Below are 22,298 nucleotides of genomic sequence, written 5' to 3' on the forward strand. Positions count from 1 at the left end.
GCAAATTAGCTATTTCCGACGATCCACGAACGTACGAGCGGCCGTCGCATTTTTTTATGGCGTCTCTAGTCGGCTTTTTCCGGCGTATAGTTAAAGCTGGTATTTTGTCGCGTATAGTTAGACCTGCCATGTTAAGTATGGCTGTCGGTCCCGCGTTTATTTTGATTATTTTTTTTTTTCCGTAAGTCGTCCGTGAATCGGGATGGACGTAATTCACGTCTATGTTAAAAAAAAATGACGTCCTTGCGACATTATTTAGCGCAATGTACGGCGGGAAATTTAGTGATGGCGCATGCGCAGTTCATTTGGCGTGGGGACGTGCTTCATTTAAATGAAACACGCCCCTAATCGCCGATTTGAATTACGCGCTGTTACGCCGCCAGAGATAGACTACGCTGCCGTAACTTACGGCGCAAAATCTTTAAGGATTCGAACTAAAGCCAGGTAAGGTACGGCGGCGTAGCGTATCTCTAATACGCTGCGCGGGTGCAGATCTCTGTGGATCTGCCCCATTATATCTAATAACATGTTATTATTTCTGGTATTAACGCGGGGGACCCCCCCAATTTTTTTTTTAAAAACCCAGCAGCTACAAATACTACAGCTGCTGACTTTTAAAAAAAATAAACACTTACCTGTCAAGCGCGCGCAAAGTCGGCAGACGAGGACGAGCAATCTCTTGGTCCTCGGATGCTGCCGCCGCCACGCTCGTTGAGGGAATCAGGAAGTGAAGCCTCGCGGCTTCACTGCCCGGTTCCCTACTGCGCATGCGCGAGTGCGCGGCGCACCGTCACTGGTCCCCGCTCTCTCCTGGGAACACTGTGTTTCCCAGAAGACAGCGGGGGGGGGGGGGTGGGTTTGACGCGAAGGGTCAATACATGGGGGTTCCAAAAAGCGGAAGTTACACTTTTGGGTGGAACTCCACTTTAAGGTTTGAACATGCACTTCAAACACAGATTTTGCCGTTGTGATAAATAACGTCTTTATAAATAAATCCAAGTTTCATAAACAAACAAAAATATTGTATTTTGACAAACAGAAGTGCAACTTTAAAATAAAAAAATAAAAAAAAAACTGTAAACTCTACTGGCTGTAATGCCATTGCACATATTACCTGAATATATTACCAACATTAAACATTAAGATAAAATATAAGAAATTACTTTTTCTTAATTCTTTCTCTTTGAGCAGCTTTTGTCCCTTACTTATCCTCATGCGGTAGTGCAATACATGTTTAAACTTTAATATGCTATTATTATAGGCTTTGGATGGAATTGTGTTGCGGATTTAGAAATGGCCAGCTGAGTATTATTAATTTTTATATAAATTTTCAAATTTAGTTTTAGTCATAGTCTTATGTCTAGTCTTTTGACTAAAATGCCATTTTAGTTTTAGTTGTATTTTAGTCATCTGAATTTTTTTTAGTTTTAGTCGTATTTTAGTCTACTAAAATAGTGTTTTTTAGTCAATAAAAATATTATAGCTACTAACACTGCTTTAGTCCTCTGCTGCTGTGTAGTAGTAGATTAGAGGAGTGGCGTAGCTATTGGCTGTCTGTGACCAGAGATGGACTGGCCATTGGGACTACAGGGAGTTTCCCGGTGGGCCGATGGCTCAGTGGGCCGGCTTCAGTGACAGCTGGAAACCTGTCCGCTAGGCCGGGAATCCGGTCCGGTCGGCCGTACAGACGACCGAACATGTCCGCGGAAACTGGTCCGCGGACCAGTTTCAGCAAACATGTTCGGTCGTGTGTACGAGGCCTTAGACTGTTGTCACCAATACAAGTGTCCCTGTTGGAAGATTTCCTCTATTCCTTTTTCAGTGACAACTTAGAATTTTGGATTTTTTTTCTAGCTTTCAGTCCTGGTGTAAGTCATTGCCTGGACAAACAGAGAAAGTGACAAACACAGACAGAAATAAAAATCAGAAAAATCTTCGAAATTATTTTTCCCTCCTTCTAAACCAATAAAAAAGAGGGGGGGGGGGTTGTTTTACGGCGTAGTGTGAATGGGCCGGCATAAGCGCGCCTAATTCAAATGAGGATGAGGGGGGCGTGTTTTATGTAAATTACTTGTGACCCGACGTGATTGACGTTTTTCACGAATGGCGCATGCGCCGTCCGTGAACATATCCCAGTGTGCATTGCTCCAAAGTACGCCACAAGGACGTATTGGTTTCGACGTGAATGTAAATTACGTCCAGCCCCATTCACGGACGACTTACGCAAACAACGTAAAATTTTCACATTTCGACGCGGGAACGGCGGCCATACTTAACATTGGCTAGGCCAGCTATTTGTTCGACTAACTTTACGCCGGAAAAAGCCGTACGTAAACGACGTAAAAAAATGCGCCGGGCGCACGTACGTTTCTGAATCGGCGTATCTAGTCATTTACATATTCTAAGCCGAACTCAACGGAAGCGCCATCTAGCGGCCAGCGTAAATATGCACCCTAAGATTCGACGGCGTATCTTAGCTTAATTTAAGCGTATCTGGTTTCCAGAATACGCTTAAATTTAGGACGGCGTAGATTCAGAGTTACGACGGCGTATCTACTGATACTTGGCGTAAAGCTATCTGAATCTAGCTATATGTGTACAACGGAAATGTCAATAAGACCCTTTTCACACTGAGGAGTTTATCAGTCTCTTTCGGGCTAAAAATAGCGCCTGTAAAGCACTGGCAGGATGTTAAAAAAACTCCTGCAAGCAGCATCTTTGGAGCGGTTAAGAAGTATACACCCCTCCTGCCCTTTGAAAAGAATGGGCAGTGCCACCGAACCAGCACTTTGCTGGGGGGTTGTAACCCATTTTCGCCCTCTAGCGGGGGTTAAAAGCGCCCCGCTAGTGGCCAAAAACCTCTGCAAAAACGACGGTAAAGCGCTGCTAAAAATAGCGGCGCTTTACTGCCGACGCCCCAGTGGGAAAATCAGCCTTAGCCTAGGTTTACATTGGAGCGATTTGTCATGCGATTTGTCATGCGATTTGAGAGATCAAATCGCATGACAAGTGGCAGCCTATTGACAGCAGTGGCACTGTTCCAATCGGTGCGACACCGATTTTGCGGCGCCGCACCGTTTTGCAAAAGTAGATTCTGCACTACTTTTGCCGATTTTCAGGTGCGATTTCAATAGACATCTGTGTATGAAGCCACACAGATGTCTATCAAGTAGCACCTGAAATCGCGCTGACCTTGCTACTTTGAAATCGTGCTACTTTAAGGCCCCTTTCACACTGGGGCGTTATTCGAGCGTTATTCGAGCGAAGCCTCATCAGCAATCCCAATGTGCTGTTATAGCACCGCTAAGACCCTAACGTTTAAGGGCATTTTTGCAGTGTCTCAGTGTGAAAGGGTAAGGCGTTTTTACAGCGCTTTCAGCAATTCATTTCAATGGAGAGGGGCGTTTTTGGAGCGTTTTTTTCAGCGCCCAAAAGCTGCTCCAAAGATGCTGCTTGCAGGACTTTTCTCAACGCCCTGCCAGTGCAACGCCTCAGTGTGAAAGGGTAAGGCGTTTTTACAGCGCTTTCAATTTATTTAAATGGGGAGGGGCGTTTTTGGAGCGTTTTTTTAGCGCCCAAAAGCTGCTCCAAAGATGCTGCTTGCAGGACTCAGTGTAAAAGGGTCCATTGGGATGCATGGAAAGCATTTTATGAGCGTTTTAATATCGCTATTTTTAACGCTAAACCGCTGTAAAAACGCTTCAGTGTGAAAGGGGTCTAAGTGAAGTTGCGCGATTTCAAAGTAGCTAAGTGATATCTCAGTGAACCAGGGCTAAAAATAGATTTAAATGGAAGAAAAATGCAGAAAAAAAATTACAAAAGGATGAGGATACAAGTAGTGTATAATTATGCAAAAAACTCATGCGCAAGCACATCTGAAACCCATGCTGAAACCCATGCCATTCTAGGCTCAGAAATGTTACTACACATATTTATTTTCTAGTGAATTGTTTTGTTTTTTGTTTATTTTTATTTTTTAATGGAATCTCCCACCTTAATGTGAGACTGCGAGAGCACCTGATAGTCACAATCCTACACACCTGTGTTCCATTGCTCAGATCCAGGAGGACTGCAATCTGCATTTTCTCTGACAAAGCTCCTCAAAAGGTAAGATATGCTTTATACTGATTTACAAAAATATAAAATACAATTCTTGGTGGCAGCTTCCCATTTTTAGACCAGAGAAGAATATACAGTATGCTCTGATTCCAGCCTTAATATACCCACAAATCTGCATGTAGCTTTTCTCGCTGAACCAATAACTGGAATACCAAGACATTCTCAAACTCTCATATTCTACATCTACATAGCAGTGAAAATATGAAAACTATTGAAAATATCAATCGCTAGATCCTAGGAATTGCCAATAAAGAATATAGTACGAGCTAAACACAAACCTTTATCTATTATAAAATGGCAAGTATTGTGTATGACTTTTTTAGAGTTTAAGAAAATCTGGCACCCTTGGATTTAAAATCTCCATAGCTGCATATAGCCTCCTGCAGCCATTCATGTCTATGGGTGGATGTTTAAAACACCAGGAGCTTCCCGGGCACCGAGAATGCGCCCATCTGCGTCCTCACCCTGTATTATTATAATATAGATATTGTAAAGTGAACCCTGTAACTTTTTCTTTTAGCATATGGAAAGAGCAAATATAAATGTGATTCACAAAATGTAGAGTTGTTTTTTATTTATTTTTTAATACTTTGTTTGCAAGTTACTGCCCGTTGAAGCTATGATTCTTCCTTGTTCTGTAAGCGCCCTTTCACACTGAGGAGTTTTTCAAGTGCTTTCATGTTACAAAAGCACCTGAAAAGCTCAAGAAAAATGCTTCCCTTTAAAATCAATAAATGTTTACACACTGGGGTGGTGCACTTTCGTTGCTGTGAAAAAAATCCCACTTGTAGCATGTTTGGGGAGGTAAAAAAAAAACCACTCCTCTCTATTGAAATGAATGGGAACCACCTCAAAAATGCCCCCCGACTTAGCATATTTGGTGCAGATTTTGAGTCATTTTGATGTCCTTCTAAAAACCGTATCAGAAGTGCTTCATTAACTCATAGGCTTTTTACTGGCAGTTTTGAAGCGAACCAGTGTGAATATGGTATATAGTAACCTATCGTATAGTAATGGTGACTCTCAACACTGTGTCATGCATTTCTTTATAGCATCAAACCTTTTTAAGTATCACTTAAAGCAAGGATCCTCAAACTACGGCCCTCCAGCTGTTGCGGAACTACACATCCCATGAGGCATTGTAACACACTGACATTCACAGACATGACTAGGTATGATGGGAATTGTAGTTCCAGAACAACTGGAGGGCCATAGTTTGAGGACCCATGACTTAAAGCGTTGGTTACCCCAACACTTCATATTCCTGATATGTGCCTGCTGTACCATGTACTTGTATGAGAGAGTCTCCTGTTCTCTTTGTATTACTTCCTGTATTTAAAATCCCTGGTGTTCCTGCCAGTCCCTCTGCTTTTAAAAACTGACCACACCAAGCAGTAGAACACAACGTGGTCAGTTTTCTGGCTATGTTGGGAACTCAGTGTACTCTCCTCCAATGATCAGACTTGTCCTGACATGCCCCCACTGCACATCCATTCACTGGGAAGATCAGTGTGCTGTAGGAGACCTTCAGCAGAACTCACAACATAAAAGGAGATTTTTCCAGCAAACTTATATTGGGTTGTCAAATATATCTAGCTGTAGCGCCTGTGTACTTTATGGTACTGGTGCTAGTTAAATTTAAGGGTAGATCAGAGTGTAGTTAAACTCTGATCCAAAATTGTTAGTTGTAAAACAGGGTCTCTGTCTCAGCTTGGCTGTGCTGTAGGCTTATTCTGTTGTACTGGGGTGTTCTTCCAGCCCCGGTGCTGCAGGTAGCAGCAGTGGAGTCAAGGTTTGGGTGCTCTTTCTCAGCAGCCAATCAGGAGGGGTTGTCCTCACTGTACATGCTGGGGAGGGGTATTTATGAGGCAAAGGCAATTGGTTCTGGGTCTTCTTCATCCAGTGTGGCACCCACCTTTAGGGTGGCCACACCACGGCGCCCGGCGTTTTGGCCTATCTGGCCGGGGCATGCGTGCTGCTCGGTGTTCCTGGTTTCCAGAGCCATGCTGGCCCGGAGCATCTTAACAGCGACGGGGACCCAGTGAGTGACTGGGTTCCCACCTTTGAAGATCCCAAGCTGTACTGCTGTTTGGTGGGGAGTCAGTCTGAGGAGCGCCATTGAGAGGCTGGCGTTCCAAAGGGGCCTCAACAAACCACCGGGGATCGAGGTAGTCGGACACTGAGGGATTGATCACCTGTCAGTCGGTACCTGGGCGACAAGTTGAAGGAGATCCAGACGTAACTCATCCAAGGAGGGATACCTCAGAGGATACAATCCAGAAGGAGGCTCGTGGCAGAAGTACCTTTCTGAGGCTCACCGAGGAGGGTCTGTGGCAGAGACTTTATCCTGAAATTGTCCGAGCGATACTCCGGCTGCCAGGTCAGTGAGAGAGGCCTGTTCTGTCCGGGTACGGGAAGCCCACTCCGGCAGGAGTGGCGCAGAGGAGTGTTACGTTTGGGAACAGGACTGTTTCCTTATCATAAAGCCTGAATCTACAAATTTCTCTCTTCTTCAACTTTACTTTTCTCACCACAAGTTATTGTTTTTACCCGGCTGGGTAATAAAGAGCACAGCAAAGTGCACCTGTCATGGACATTCCTTTACTTCCACTATATGCAATACGCATCATTCACCCCTAGGAATTCGGAGGGGCCAAGAGGTAATACGCCGCCCAAAAATCCAGCAGCTCCTCCGGGGGTAGTGCTACATAGCGTTTTCATTTTTTTTTACAATGCTGATGATATAAAATGTATGCTGTGATAATAGATCTCCTTTAAAGCGGTTCTTCAACTTAGAAACTAAAAAATGAAAGTCAGCAACTACAAATAATGTAGCTGCTAACTTCTAATAATAGGACACTTACCTGTCCAAGGATCCAGCAAGCTGGCTCTTCGCCATTCTTCGGCTCTTGGCGCTGGCATGTTTACTTTGGGAAGGCAGCTGTGACTGTTTGCAGCTTCAGAGCTGGCATCCCACTGCCCATGTGAGAGCCATACTGCACTTTGTGAATGGTCCTGCAGTGTTCTGGGACCTGTAACCCTGCGGGTGAAAGGGGAGGGTGAAATTCCACTCTGATCGCTGCGGCCATCTGACCTGAAGTGGGAGTGGGTACCTGTCAAAATTAGGTACCCGCTTCCCCAATAAAAAATAAAGTGCCAAAATTTAAAGAGAGGGAGGCAAACAAGTGAAGCTTCCCCTTTCGTGAAAACATATATCGGATGCTCGGGTTGCTTTGAAGCCAAACATTTATTTTTACACTTGAAGTTAGACTCAAAGTCATCTTTAGATGATCAGATTGTGTCTCCCAGGTCTGGCAGTCCTTTGTTGTCAATGGGGAAACTCAGGATTCCCATACACTGTGGTTCTTTCTAGGCAACAGGCTTCCCATTTGCATCAGATTTGGTAATTCACTGTGATGGCCAAATTTGTCAGATGAAAGATACTTGGAAGGTGCTGACTGGGAGCCAACTGAACCTGACTACCTACAAGCACCAGTGTGACCCTCTTAATTTACATCAGCTATTCCACCTTATAGACATTTAAATTGCCCGAAAGCATATACATATAATTAACAAAGGTAACCAATTAGTGCAATAGCTGACCATTCATGTCGTTTCACAATATCACAACATTTCCCTCTACCTCTCGCTGAAATAGGTGCGAATTGCGCAGACAGAGAGGTGCTGATGTGATTTTATTGTACATTATCATGACTTCCTTCAAGCAATTTTTAGATCTTGATGTCTTTTGCCGCCTCCCTTTTTCGCCATCAATTAATCAACTTCTTTCTCAGCTTGTGAACATTTTACAAAGGAGAGATGAATCAGTTTCTCCAAAAGCAAACCCAAGACATTGAGTTGCGTGACAGCGCCGTCTCTTTGTCTTTTTTAAAAAGCCCCTCTACTCTATTCAATCTGCTTGTGAAAATTTAATGAAACAAAGTAAAAACAAAAAAAAAACATTGGAAATTATGTATTGCACCTTTTGTTGGCTAATTTACTTCCGTTTTTTCACTGGCTAATAAACTGTTTTAATCAACTAGTTTCCTGAAGTGCCTTAAGATAAAATCATTGCAGTGCCCCCTACTGGTGAGTGGCAGCTCGGTGCCGCCGTAGTGGCATTGATTGACTGAGACAAACCAATAGCTGACATAAAGCCAAGGGTGATGCTGAAGACTGCCAGTTCAAGTTACATCACATCATTAAATAAACAGAAGTAAATATCAATAGGAAAATAGCGCTCACCTCTCCCGCTTTATTTTTTCGACACATGACGGTTTGTTGCTGTTGGATTTGGCTGGGATAATGTGATAGCCGCATGGGAAAGAAAAAAAATATATGAATACACACACGCACACACACACATATGCATATATATATATATATATATATATATATATACTGTGTGTGTGTATATTTTATTTATTTATATATAATACTTTTTTTTTTTTTTTTATAAATTCGATCACTATTTATATTTTAAATATAAATAGTTTAATTGGAGTTTGCTTTCTTAATACTAAGCTGACATTAAAGCGGAGGTCCGGCGTTAAAAAAAAAAAAAAAAAATTAAAAGTCAGCAGCTACAAACACTGTAGCTGCTGACTTTTAATAAGGACACTTGTCTGTCCAGGGTGCCCGAGATGTCGGCAGCCGAAGCTGAGTAACCGCTCGGGTCTCAGCTGCCCCACACACAAGGTCCCAAAAGACACCGCTCCCCATTTTCCAGGAGGCAGCGCGAGGAGGAGAAGAAAGAAGACCATCGCGGAAGAGGAAGTGGCAGATTAGGATGATCTGCCTAGTAACAGCCATTTCCATTTTTTTGTAGCCTTTTTGGCAATGTTTTTTTTTTCTTTTTAGGGGGGACCTCCGCTTTAAGATTGAATTTTGGAATATCCTTTGTCCATTGCTACTTTGTGTGATACATTATTTAGGTTAATGGATCTGGACTCCAATTTTTTTTTTTTTTTTATGCAAGATCCACTAGCACAATTTTGAATGGGTAAAAAAAATTTAGGAGTCGGTTCACACCAAAATGCAGTGCAAGAATGCGCACAAAAGCACATGTTTTCCTAACCTGCATGGGAATGCGCTGCCAGCTATAGACATGTGCTGGTACCAATAATTCTGAATGGCACCCTCGCTCATCTTGCAAACACGAATGCGTTTGCGGCCACCAAAACACATCATATTGCTATACCGTGTGGTTTGGTGTGGCTAGCGCTGCGCTCTGCACAGGATATACAGCACAATGATGATGTCACTACTACTTTTACAAGATAAACTCGCTTTGATATACAAGTGCTTTGGATTACAAGCATTCTTCTGGAAAAAATTATGCTCGTAATACAAGGTATTACACGAGTCCCCAAAGGTACTGATATTGGATGAGAAGACCTTGCTCACAATTGGTCTTCCAATTCTTTCCAAGGGAGTTCAGTAGGGTTGAGGTCAGGGCTCTGTACAGGACACTAGAGTTCCTCCACACTAAACTGGTCACGCCATGTCTTTATGGAGCTGGCTTTGTACACAGGGACACAGTCATGGTGGAACAGAAAAGGGTCTTCACTAAACTTATCAGTACCCTTTACCGTAAACGAATGAACTTCAGGAGGGGAGTTCATATATGTTTGGCCATATAGTGTAACATTCTGGCCCGCAAGGAGTTCATATAATTGGAATGCACTAGCTTCTCAACCACCACCTGCTTACAATGGACAGTTTTAAGTAGAACTCTTCTTTATTTTATTAATTTATACAGAAGATGCATTTATGTACAATTCTCAGAACAGTTTATTTCATATATAAGACTTGTTTTTCCTAACGGATGTTCTAATAACAGTGTTGCTCTATTGCTGCATCCTTGTGAAGATTATATTAATAATGTCATTCTCCACAAGTCAATCACTGTGTATCTGCTTAGCACTGCAGTTTGTGATCTCTAATGAGTCACGATAATCGTGTGTGTGATTTCTTTTTCTCCTTCTTTCCTGCATCTGTGAAAAGAAAATACAGCGAGACTCTACTGCATGTTGATTATGGATGTGCAGATTTAATTATTATGCAGATATAATATATATTATGTATTTTATAGTGTCTACTTATGCAGCGCTTTACATACTGTACAATCGCACAGGGGCGTTTTATTAACTCAGTGGGCCTGTGTGCAAGAAGTTGTGCCACATTGCAAAAAAAATAAATTAAAATGTGGTGTGCTTGGTGTATCATAGTGAAGAGTGGGCATGGTTTTCCTTGTGACAGGGGTGTTGATAGGATTGTAAAAGACCTGGGGCACTGATGGACATGCCAAGCAGAAGGCGTGGCCAAATTGTGTTAACAGTAGGAGGGGCTTAAAGGGGTGGTTCCACCTAAAACTCATTTCTAGCAATATATTCGTAAGACCCGTTAAGCCAGCCTACCCGCAGTGTCTTTTTTTTTTTCCCCGTACATACCGAGATCTCGGGGGTCTCGTCCCTAGGCGGCTTCTTTTTGATTGACGTTCCTCGGACGGGCGCATACGTGACGTCACGACTTTCCGAAAGAAGCCGAACGTCGCCGCGCAGGTGCCGTATAGAGCCGACTCTATACGGCGCCTGCGCGGCGACGTTCGGCTTCTTTCGGAAAGTCGTGACGTCACGTATGCGCCCGTCCGAGGAACGTCAATCAAATAGGAACGCCCACCGCCTAGGGACGAGACCCCCGAGATCTCGGTATGTACGGGGAAAAAAAAAAAGAAGCCAGCCTACCCGCAGTGTAACGGGTCTTACGAATATATTGCTAGAAATGAGTTTTAGGTGGAACCACCCCTTTAAGGAGTGTGGTTAAAGCATACAGGAGATCAGTCTTTCACCCAGTACCATCCCCCAAGGTCAGTGTCCCCAGTGTAATCCTTTCTTCCCCCGGTCCATCTGTCCCCAGTATACCCCTCCTTAGATCAATCTTTCCCCCAGTATGCCTCCTCCCAGATCAATCTGTCCCCCAGTATAACCCCCCCCCCAGGTCAGTCAAACTGTCCTAGGGGGATTGAACCAGGTTTAGGTGGTTATACCAGTGTAGCGCTTCCCCCGGAGGAGCCGCTGGTTAGATTTGGGATCGGCGTACTTAAATTACCTCTATAATGTGTCTAGGGATGATGACGGCAATGAGAGCAGTAATAGAATGTCCAGGCTGTTGGTTGACGTTTTCAATGCTTTATTTTTCCGGTCAACTCGACCAACATGTCAACTTGAGGAAGACAGGACAGGTTGGTGAAAGAAGAATGAACTTCGCAGAATCAGGCTATGGAAATGTAAAAACAGTCCTGCTTTTACAGCAACTCTTTCCTCGTCGCCACTTCTGCCGAAGTGGGTAAAGTACCCCTGGACAGGTCCCTCTCATGAACCTGGCAGCCAGAGCGCCACTTAGAACTTCTGGGAAGGAACAAGTCTCTGCCACAGACTTGGCTCTAATAAAATTTTGGGGTTAAAGATGAGACCTCTGCCACAGGCCTAGTACTTGAAAGTTTGAACGGTAGAGCGAATCCTCCCAATGTATCTTTTTGGGGTCACAGACTGACAGTCTGAATACAACCTGTCAGTGTCCGGTCACCCAGATCCCCGATGGTTCGTTCAAGCCCTATTGGATCACCTGCCTCCGGGTTCTCCTCAGACCGATCCCCCACCGAACAGCACCCAACTTGGGATCTTCTTAATAAAGATGGGGGATCCAGTAAGTCACTGGGCCCCCCTTTGTAGCATCAGTTGCTTCGGACCTTAGGAGCCCAGCGTCAGGAACTCCGCGTAGTACGTGCACCCTGGCCTGGTAGGCCATAACGCCGGGGCCTGTGATGTGCGCACACCCTAAAGGTGGGTGCCGCAACTGGAACCCGCGAAGAACCCAAACCAACGGCCTCTGCCACAGAAATACCCCTCCCCAGCATGCACAGCGAGGTCCAACTCCTCTCATTGGCTGCTGGGAAGAAGTGGCTCCGCCTGTACCCTTCTGGCGCCATCTGCCGTCCAGAGATGAAACTGTCTCCCTGGACGCACAGACTGACCCACAGGACAATCCAGGATTGGCGACAGCCAAATTTAACAAATCATTGAATGAGAGCAAGTAACTCTCTCATTCCATACTAAATTTAGTATAGCACCTGTACTGAAAAGTACACAGGCGCTACACCAGGATGATACCTGCAGCTACAAACGTCATCCCGGTATCAGAATTTTCTGAGGTGGGTTGTATCTTGTAGAAGTGATTTGAGTGGCTGTACAGCCACTCGATCACTTTTACAGGTGGTGGAAGGTTCACGAAAGATGTTCATAACTTAAGATGGCAATGAAGTTGATTTAAAATTAAAATAAAGGGACAGTGTTAAAAAAAAAAAAAAAAAGTTTTAAATAAAATACATTTAAAAGAAAATTTTAAATTTGGTCCCAGGGTGGGTTTTGATGCTCAGCTGAAGTGTACCAGGTAATGCTTGCTTTTTTATCTGCATGTGAGTATCTATTTGTCTTGGTGGATTTAATAAAATTGCTTATGGTAATGCATAAGGTGTTTGCGCCCTCCTGTGTGTTTTTTGCAAGGATTCATTAGACTTCATATTTAGAATCCAATACTTAAACGTACCCCATGTGAGGGCTGTATTTTGCCTGCACTGGATGCACAGGTGTTCCATGCATCCATGTGCAGGCAGTCCTATATGTCAATTAGGACAAAGTGGCTGCCTGGACACAGGCCATGCTAGCAATTTGACATCTGTGTGGGAACGTGATGGTTCATGGGGCCGTGCATGTCCCTGACACACACTATCTGCTGTGCCTGTGCAACATCTGGGTCCCAATTAACATAAATAAAACTGCCTGTACGCGGATACAAGGAAAACCTGTGAAACCCGTGCATGCAAAACATGGCCCTCCCAGTGGTGTACACTCAAGCATGTAGTTCCCTTAGGAGTGCGGCCCAAGGGAAGCAAATGGGGCTACGGCCCCAACCACAGAAGCATAGAGGAGAAGGAGGACTGAGGACTTTTCCCAGACAATTCACTGAAGTTCTGGGGGAAGCAGTGTGAGGCAAAGGAGCACAAGGACCTGCTACAGTGCTCTGTGCCCACACCCAGGGAGTACCGAGCATGGCGTGTGCTGAAGGACTAAACCGCTGGCAGTATAAAGTCTGTGCTGGGGACCGGAGTTGCCCGCTCTCTTCTGGGTTACTTGAGGCATCTGGCTAGAGGGACCGCTGCTGCTGTGTCGCTGGGCCTTGTGGCCATAACCTGTATGCTACTAGAGAGACTGGCCAATTAGGAGCTGACTACACAGCTGCCTAGTAGTCTGATTCTCTGCCTGTAGGTTGGACTGGGATTGTACTGTATGTGTACCAACAGTAAAACTGGGCCACAACGCTAGCTGGCTGAAGAGTAAGGATTAGGGACTGCCCCTTTTACAGCTGCTCCACAGATACCTTTTACCTATTGCTTATACTAAGAGGTACCTCTCAGGGAACATATCCTAGCCATTGTCCTAGAGTGTACTCTAAACTAGTTATAGTAATATTTACATTGCAGTTCATACTTATATGCACAGTTTATTGCGGATTTTGCTGATTTATGAGTTAATTCCAGTTTAGTGGTACAGAACTATGTTTTAATTTACTTTGGCATAGTGATTATACTGTCTAGCAGACTGTCTGATTCTACCCCCTGTATGCTCATTAATGCTCATACTATCATTTACTCTAACCCCAACCAAGTTTACCACTAAACGCTCTTGTCTATTTCCTTGTGATAATTCACAACCAAGTTAAAGGTATCTATAACTTGTGTTCTTATAAATGCTTGCAGTAACTTTTTTTCAACCAGGTGTGCCAGAGGGGTGAGTTTTTTTTCTACAAAAAGGTGCAGAACAGAGAATCCAAATTACCAAGTGGCTGCTTGGGGTGAGGGTTTAGTGCTACAGATCCAAAATATGTGTTTTGGGAATCAGGGCTCTCAAGGGCCCTGAAGCTGAGAATTGTTTGGGCTCTGGAGCTGTCTCCTAGGCTGATAAATCTGCTCTGGTGTGGGTCGTTCCCGCTCAGTGGCTTGCTATGTGGCTGATGGATCACACCTTGAATGTTCCACCAGGATTTGAGCGGCTTAGGACCAATCCACAGTCTTCCACATACCACTTAACTTTGCACCAGTCAACCTTAGGCCCAAGCCCCCTGATATCACCTAGATTGTCCATTGCCTCTTCACACAACGAAGTCTAACACTGGGTGTCACACTGCACCTGCTAAAGAAAAACAGATATTTGCCCAAGCACATAAGCCAGAATTTATACAGATTAAAATGGAATATTTATAGTTGAACAAAAGACAATGCACCGATGAAATGAATAAAACATTGCCTGGGTGTAACCATATATTTCACACACCCGAGGTGTGGGATGTTTCATAAAGCCCTTAAGCTTTCCTCACAGCGTTTCATTATCCAAAAAAAAAAAAAAACTCGGGTGGGGATCGATTTTATGCGAGCAGCTTCTTCCACCCTTAAATTATGCATAATTGCACCTGTAATTCCAGCTTCCACTGCGTAATTGCTACGAACGCACGCAGCCTGTGTTATTGTTGATATTGTCAGTTCCTGTATTTATCTGTTTGATTTGCATCATGCAGTCTATAGTTGGCACTGTCTGTACATTTTTCTATCCGCTGTCAGTTAAAACATCTTGTGAAAAGTGAAGGTGATACTTCTCAGCCAATGCGGTAGATGTTCTTTTGCTACAACTACTTACAATGATGTTCTACTATGTTTGAGTTTTCCCAACATAGCTACTGTGCATACTGTGTGCAGCGCTGCCAAGGAGTACCCTGAGCCCAGGCTGGTGTGATAATATTGACAAAAAACACAAACTCCTGCGCACAAGCCACCCCCCTTACAGTCTGGAGTGTGGTTTGAGGGGTATTTCAATTATCGTTTGACAAGCCTTTTATCATTCCTTGTTTGTGAGTAGTTTTCATTATTTTATTATTCCATTAAAATTTGCCAAACGGTAGTACACGAGGCTGGTGCACCTTTCTTTCTCCCTTTTTGGTGTGATAATATGTCCATGATGCTGGGCTTCATTCAATCTGAAAAATTATAAGCGAAAGGAGGACGAAGCAGTGCCTGTGGGACAGCTCCAGAGTTTAGGAGAGTATTACACCAGGAACTGCTTTTTTTTTCTCACTGGTCAATAGCTGTCATTTGTGCCTGGGCACACCCTAATCCCCTAGTGTGCATTAGCATTATCACTCTGTGTGGCAGCTGGGAGATGAATGTACCAGGGCCATATATATGCAGACACACACGCACGCATGTGTTTTTGAGCTTTGGGGTGCACACCATAATACAATAGGCTGCGCAGACATCTATACCTGCTCCTAAAAGTGTGCAAAAGCTCTCAACTCTTCCTTATTTGGAACCAATTCCCCCTCTTCCTCTCTCCTGTTTTATTGAGTCTCCTGGTTCTGTTCAACTACCTAAAGTGTTATACTACACCAGGCTTTGACAACCCCTAGCATTAATGCCTGGGTCAGAACTCAATGCTGTTTGCGCTGACACCAGCTGCCATTGGCAGTACATGGGCACTCACTAGGCTGTCAGTTATCGAACCTGGCCAACCCACCTCCCTGTTGTCAGTGACAACCCACTGGCAGCTGAAGACAATAGCATACTGAAGAAGAAGCCCTACAGCAATACCCTGTATTTCTAAATCCCACTTATTATGCATACCCTGTAGAAAATCTCTTTACGTACCTATTTTTAGTCCGATTATGTGATCCTCAGCTCCAACTCCATGAGCTGCTGCTGCTCCAAGGGGGAGAAGAGAGCACTGACAATAGCTGGGCCAGGTAAGCCTTTAGGTGACGTCACGGCTTCCAGAATTTCCAATCGTTATTGAGTGTTCCCTCATGTAGAGCTACCCCCGCAAGGGCTGCTAGTTTTGTGTTCCAGGTTCTCTTCTCGCTAGTGCAATTGCAGCCAGGCAACAGCAACTTGCACAACTTCTAGCACAAAGAACAGTCCAGTTCTCTTTGGTGCGGTTGCCATGGGATACTCCATGACACTAACAGGAACAAAGAGGGCACTCTCCCTTGTAGCAGCTTCTTCTTCCCTTTAATAGTAGGACATGAAGTGGACAGCACTGGGGCACCTGTAGCAATGTCCAAGGTCAGGCAAGCCTTATACTCTGCGCAGCAGTGGTTTACAAGTGCAACAGTCACTGAGATACTTTTCCCTTGGGTCTGTACTCTAGTGTTCCTCAAAGCTTGGAATGTCTGCTCCAGTCTCCAACAAACAGGCTCCTCAGTGAAACTCCAAGACAAATCCTCAGTGGCACCCCTCTTTAGTTCTTAAAGGTCTTGTGGCTGCATAGGAGCCCCCAGCTGAGCACAATTGGGACCTTAATGAAAAGGCTGGACCCTCAGCAAGACGGCCAGAAAAAGAAAAGCAGCCCTTCTAGCTGGAAACCTCCCGGGAAATAAACCCCTCTCTATGTGGTTCCAAACTATTTAGGCATCCAGCATCTGAGCAACCCTTACCCAGGAATTGGTTTGAGCTGCATAAATATTCAGGCTGCCTATTTTGACCCTTCCATCCACTATATTTTGCAAATCCCCCAGAAAACAGGGGGGAGAAATCAGTCCTACAGCCTGTAGAACCCAAAGAATCCCAAAGCAATCATGCATGGCTTAGCAGCAGGGGAAGGCTGGCAGGGGGGGCAGGGTGGAAATCTCCCCCCGGGCTGGTGACACTATGCACAGCCACCGTCGGCCACTACCAAATGCTGTTTTTGCAGAGCAGGAATATGCCTGCTGGAGCTCTGTTAACACAGGTCACGGCCGCTGCTCACCTCCCACTCTGCATCCGTGCCTGTGTCAGCTCCGAGGTAGATGGCTGCAGAGCTGAGCTATGTCTCGTCTCACACATAGCTCAGCCTCAGCACACACCAGCACTGACATCACCTTCTCTCTCTGCACAGAGACGAGGACTCTGATGTAAGGGGAGGCTCTGTGCGGACTCTGTAAGGGGAGGCTCTGTGCGGACTCTGATGTAAGGGGAGGCTCTGTGCGGACTCTGATGTAAGGGGAGGCTCTGTGCGGACTCTGATGTTAGGGGGGCCTCTGTGCGGTCTCTGATGTAAGGGGGGCCTCTGTGCGCACCCTGATGTAAGGGTGGCCTCTTTGCGTACTCTTGTAATCATGAAAAATCTTAGACCGTTTTCCTCGTTTTCCTCGATCCATCACTTTTCCACGCTCTATGAGCCACTTGACTGAACTTGCCCCCCAGGCCTAAGGCTGCCAGCCCTCCCCTGCTTAGCAGATTACAGGAGGGCCAAAGAACTAAACGTGACTTACCAGACCTAACAGTCTTACTAGGAGGGGGCTACACTTACATGGGAGCCAGAGATGCTGATCACGTGACCGGGCCAGGTTTAAGAAAAAGTAAGTGTACAGAGTATGTAGGAGAAAGAGAGATTTAAGTTTTACTACTACTTTTATTTATTGTATAATAATCAATGAGTTCACATTGGCATTAGCAGTACAATTATGAGTTAAAAAAACTGAAAACAAACCATGACTACAACTTAATATTGTTCACTGGCACACCATTTGTCTACATGACACTTAAGGGTTATACATCACCAACCTTTTTGTCCAACCTATAAATTATTGTAATTGTTATTTTGAAAAATCAGTAATAAAGGAGAAGTAGTGGTGAAACCAATCATATTAGTTCTCCATGGTCTGCAGGACTAGGGTGTGTCCTTTGCAAACATACAGTATGTTGTGCTAAATTGTGTGCCACTTTCTTATGACATAAAGTTGGTAGGTCTGTGTTTGCTGTGTAACTTCCTTTCTTTTGCTTTGTACTTGTATCACCAATCAGGGCCTGTGTTGGGGGGGCTTTAGAATTGTGTTGTTGGCGTTGGTTACATTGCCACGGACTTGCACGGGAATGCAAAACCCAACTGAAATGAACAAAAGCCCCATTGACACAGACCTTTCATCCCATTAGTTCAGAGATTTACGCCACTAACTGCCTTTCGATGTCCCAAGTCTAAAGTCCAGCTTCATTCAACCCACTTCCCTTAAACCCAGGTCAGCCTGGACCCGCCCCAGCCTGTCACTAGACAGTGAAAGGAAAAGGAGCACAGTGGTGAGTTCAACTCTGTCACTCTGCTGTCACTCTGCTCTCTCCTCCTCCTATCGTCATGCTTCTTTTTAGCACATGAACTCATAGGTTGCTTGTGCTGCTACTTCCTCTCACATTCCAGTCCAGGGACTGCATGAGGTTGATACCAGGTTACATTAAGGTACCTACACTGCTTGCTTACGTTTAATGATGTATATTAATGAATGAAGAGCTGCAATACTTTGTCTTTTATACCTGTCCAGAGTATATGCCTTTTTAATAAGTCAGGATGTCTTTTGGAGTTTAACTGGTTTGCTGCCATGGATAGGTGTTGATAGGACTTGGAGGACACGGGGGCGAGGTTGTTGGTATTTTTATCTAGGATCTTTTCGATCTTAACCTCCTACTGTATTTTCCCAACACGAAATTATCTTTGTGGATTATGTTAAGAGCAATCCATGAGAATTTTCAATGACCACATACTGCCTAGAGCACATTGCGTCTGAGCCTACGGGCAACAGTTGCTAAGAGACGGCTCCTGTCTCTATCGTGTATATAATTCTTGCCTGTCAAAAAAACATTAACAGGGGAAAAAAATGGATTTGTGAACCTAACCTTAAACTGTGTTGATTCCTAATTTTTTTTCCAATAAAAAAAAAATAGTGCCATAATTAACAATGTAAAAGTTATACATACAGTATAAACCTGTCCATTTTACCTGTTCTCATACTCCTAGTGGAAATGTAAATAAAGCCACCTCATACATCTTTCCAGCCTTCATGATCCAAAGGCTGGCCAATGCAACACCCAGTCTGAACATCTTGTGGTTGGCATGCCCTCACTTTAATATTTAAAATCTTTATTAAAAATTTTATTCAATTTAAGAAAAAGTTACAGAACAAAAAACATAAAAAAGGCCAATGCAGTATTCTTCCAATAGACTAACATCTCCAACACAACATAAATACACTGGCAGACATTTATAAAAAGTGAACCTCTGAGGACCCTATCATAAAAGAAAGATGTGTTGCGATTCTTCTCTATAGAGGAGTCCAGAGACCGTGCAAGAGGTGAGGACACCACACATCCGGAAGCAAAAACTCCAACTGGTCTTCCCCCACCAAGAGAAATCTGGAAGTTCCAATCTTCCTGGAAGGGTGGTGATGTCGTAGGCAGGGGCAGTTTTTTTTTCTACTTCGCTCAACCACAGAGGTTTTGCAGCTGTAGAGGAAGTCAGGAAGAACCCTGTTCCTCTATGGTTTACTGGGGAAGCGATCCAATTGGATGCTGTTGCCCCATATAACTGGCAGCCATCCTGGGTCAGGCAGAGCCTATTTAGGGCTCTCGCCTCCCAGATTTTGACCCACATTATTAGGTTCAGGGAAACGTACCCCATCTGTTAGGGACAGTACTAGTGATAGGAAAAGATTCCTGATAAGAAGGGAAAGCGTAGGGTTCCATCTCTTCTGGACATCTTTCTGATTGGGCACGAGATGGCCAGGCCGCATTCTGCCCCTCTCTACAGATGCTGTCACTTTGGCTGAAACCCGCTCTGTTTGCATTGCTGTAACCATGAGTGCAGTCTTCCCACTGGGGCATTGGTTCAATACACGTTTATTACTGCACCTAACTGTGTGAATTATTGTTGCCGCAGAGCAGAGCTCCACCCAAAAGGATAAGCTCTGCTTGTCTGTACCCCCCCCCCCCCCCCACGCCACATTTGGCAAGTGAGACGGAAGTTTGGTCATCCTCACCCCCCCCCAACCACCCCCATTCAGAAACCGCTGGGGAATTCACGTATGCGCAGTAGAAATCCAGCTGTGAAGCTCCAAGGCTTCACTGATGGTTTCCCTTAGCCAAGATGGCAGCGCCAGCACCCGAGAGCCGATCCGGGGAGTACTCCTCTGGAAGCCTGGACAGGTAAGTGCTCTAATAGTAAAAGTCCAGCAGCTACAGTATTTGGCAGAACTCCTCTTTTAAGACAACAAGGGGACCTATCCCTCCAAAAGATGTGAGCTAAGCTTTAACCCCTCATGACTATTTATATCACTCTAACAGTCACTCTCCTATCTATGGCGTCATGGATCTAACATTTTCCTTTATACTGTATTTTTATCTCTGTAAGTGTTTTTTTTTTTTTAAAGCTGCATAATTAACATGTAGCTGGGTCAGCCCTGGAGTCTTGACATTGCACCTCCTTATTTTATAACATCCCCTCTCCAACACTTGTATCATGTTTTCCTTTCTATGCTGTTTTTTTTTTAACTTGCAGTAGATGAGGGTCCTTTTCCATCTGCTTGCCTGGTTTTTTTTTTCTTCCTTACTCGCTCTCCACTATTTTTTCCCCCCCTCTTCCATCCTAAGCAGATCATCTTCAGGCAAGAACGCTCCAGGCAAACTCATCTAAAAAAGGAAAAAGGAGGATAAGCAGATCCAGATCATTACAATTGACATATCAAGGCTTCTCGCCGATTAATGTTTTATACTCCGCTCCTTGCATATCATTAATAGAAAATCTAGCTAAAAACTTTTTAGGATGTATTTGTTGCTCTTTACGTTTTGATCTTAATGTTGGCAAACTAATACATTAATATATAGCGGCTAGCCTGGCGGGAAAGTATTTGCATATGTAACGCTTTCATTTCATTTCAGGTAGCTCTGCTGTCTCTGAGGCTGTTGATGTCAACTCAAGTTTTTTTTTTATTTTGAAATAGGGGAAAAGGAATGCATGCGTAATTTGCTGCTAATGGGAAAAATCTCTAAACAGAAACACTAATCAGTTAGAGCTGTTTATATATTGAATTTTTTTGGTACTTTAATATGATGGGTAAAATTCACCTCGATGGGTGAATGTCATATAGAGTACAGTTACACTTAAAGGAACACCCCAATTTTAATGTGACTTTCTGTAATTTCCACCGATCATATATAGGGATGGGCCAAGCCTGAGAGGTTTTTATACTCGCAACATTTCAGTAATAATTGGGAGATTTTGGTGAAATTTCAGCATTTTGGAGCATAGCGTACATTAACCTCCCTGGCGGTTTTCCCGAGTGTGGCTCAGGGGTTAAATTTCAGTACCATTATCTGTAACCCCGAGCCACACTCTGGATTGCATTGCAGGATCCTGGTGCAGGTTACTTACCTTGTCCCCAGAATCCTGCGATGTCCCCCCCCCTACTGTGTCTGCGGGCTGTGTCCTCCGCACTGATGGCCTCTGTGTGCTGGGCTCTGTTCCCTGACAGCGTCGTGACGCAGGGGGCGGAGCCTGGCAGCAAATTCAAAAAGTACTAAATTCATAACACATACAGTACACTGTAATCTTACAAATCACATTACTGTATGAAATCGTTTCACCTCCCTTTTTGTCCCTAGTGTTTTTTCCAGTGCCCTGCATGCACTTTTATATTATATATATATATACTGTTCTTCCTGACCGGAAACTTGAGATTGTCCATGGCATCCAAAAAGTGTCCCTTTACGTCCAAAGTGGTTTTAGAACAGCTAGAAAACAGCGATAGTAAATTAGAACACTTGCAGAATAGAGTGATAGTGAATCGTGGGGAAATACATTTTATTATTATCAATTATTTATAGTTATTTATTTTATTATAATTTATGATTTTGCATTTCAAAATGTATCATACTCGGGATATCTACTAGACTCTTGTTTGGACAAATTTAAGTGAGTTATTACTCAGGCCTCGTACACACGACCGGACATGTCCGCTAAAACTGGTCCGCGGACCAGTTTCAGAGGACAGATCCGATCGTGTGTACAGGCTAGCGGACAGATATCCAGCGGACAAACGTTTCTTAGCATGCTAAGAAACTTGTCCGCTGGAGAGCTGTCCGTCGGACATGTCCGCTGGTTAGTACGTCTAACCAGCGGACCGAAATCCCGCGCATGCGTGGAAGCATTGAACTCGCGCAATAGAGAACGTTGGTGTCGCCTACATCACCGCGTTCTCTGTCCGCGGGGATTTCGGTTTGATGGTGTGTACAGCCATCAGACCGAAATCTCACAATCAAGTCGACGCATGCT

At 44.3% G+C, this 22,298-nt stretch overlaps 1 long non-coding RNA gene across 1 annotated transcript in view; it reads left to right on the plus strand.

The window, feature by feature from the left end:
- Positions 1 to 3,912: 3,912 nt before the first annotated feature.
- LOC120917860 overlaps positions 3,913 to 22,298 on the plus strand; it is a 132,277-nt gene continuing 113,891 nt past the window's right edge. The window contains exon 1 of the long non-coding RNA XR_005744244.1: positions 3,913 to 4,107. This is a non-coding gene — a long non-coding RNA (uncharacterized LOC120917860). The remainder of the gene's footprint in view (positions 4,108 to 22,298) is intronic.

The sequence above is a fragment of the Rana temporaria genome, chromosome 11 (genome assembly GCF_905171775.1).
Source record: "Rana temporaria chromosome 11, aRanTem1.1, whole genome shotgun sequence".
In the NCBI taxonomy this organism is placed as follows: domain Eukaryota; kingdom Metazoa; phylum Chordata; class Amphibia; order Anura; family Ranidae; genus Rana; species Rana temporaria.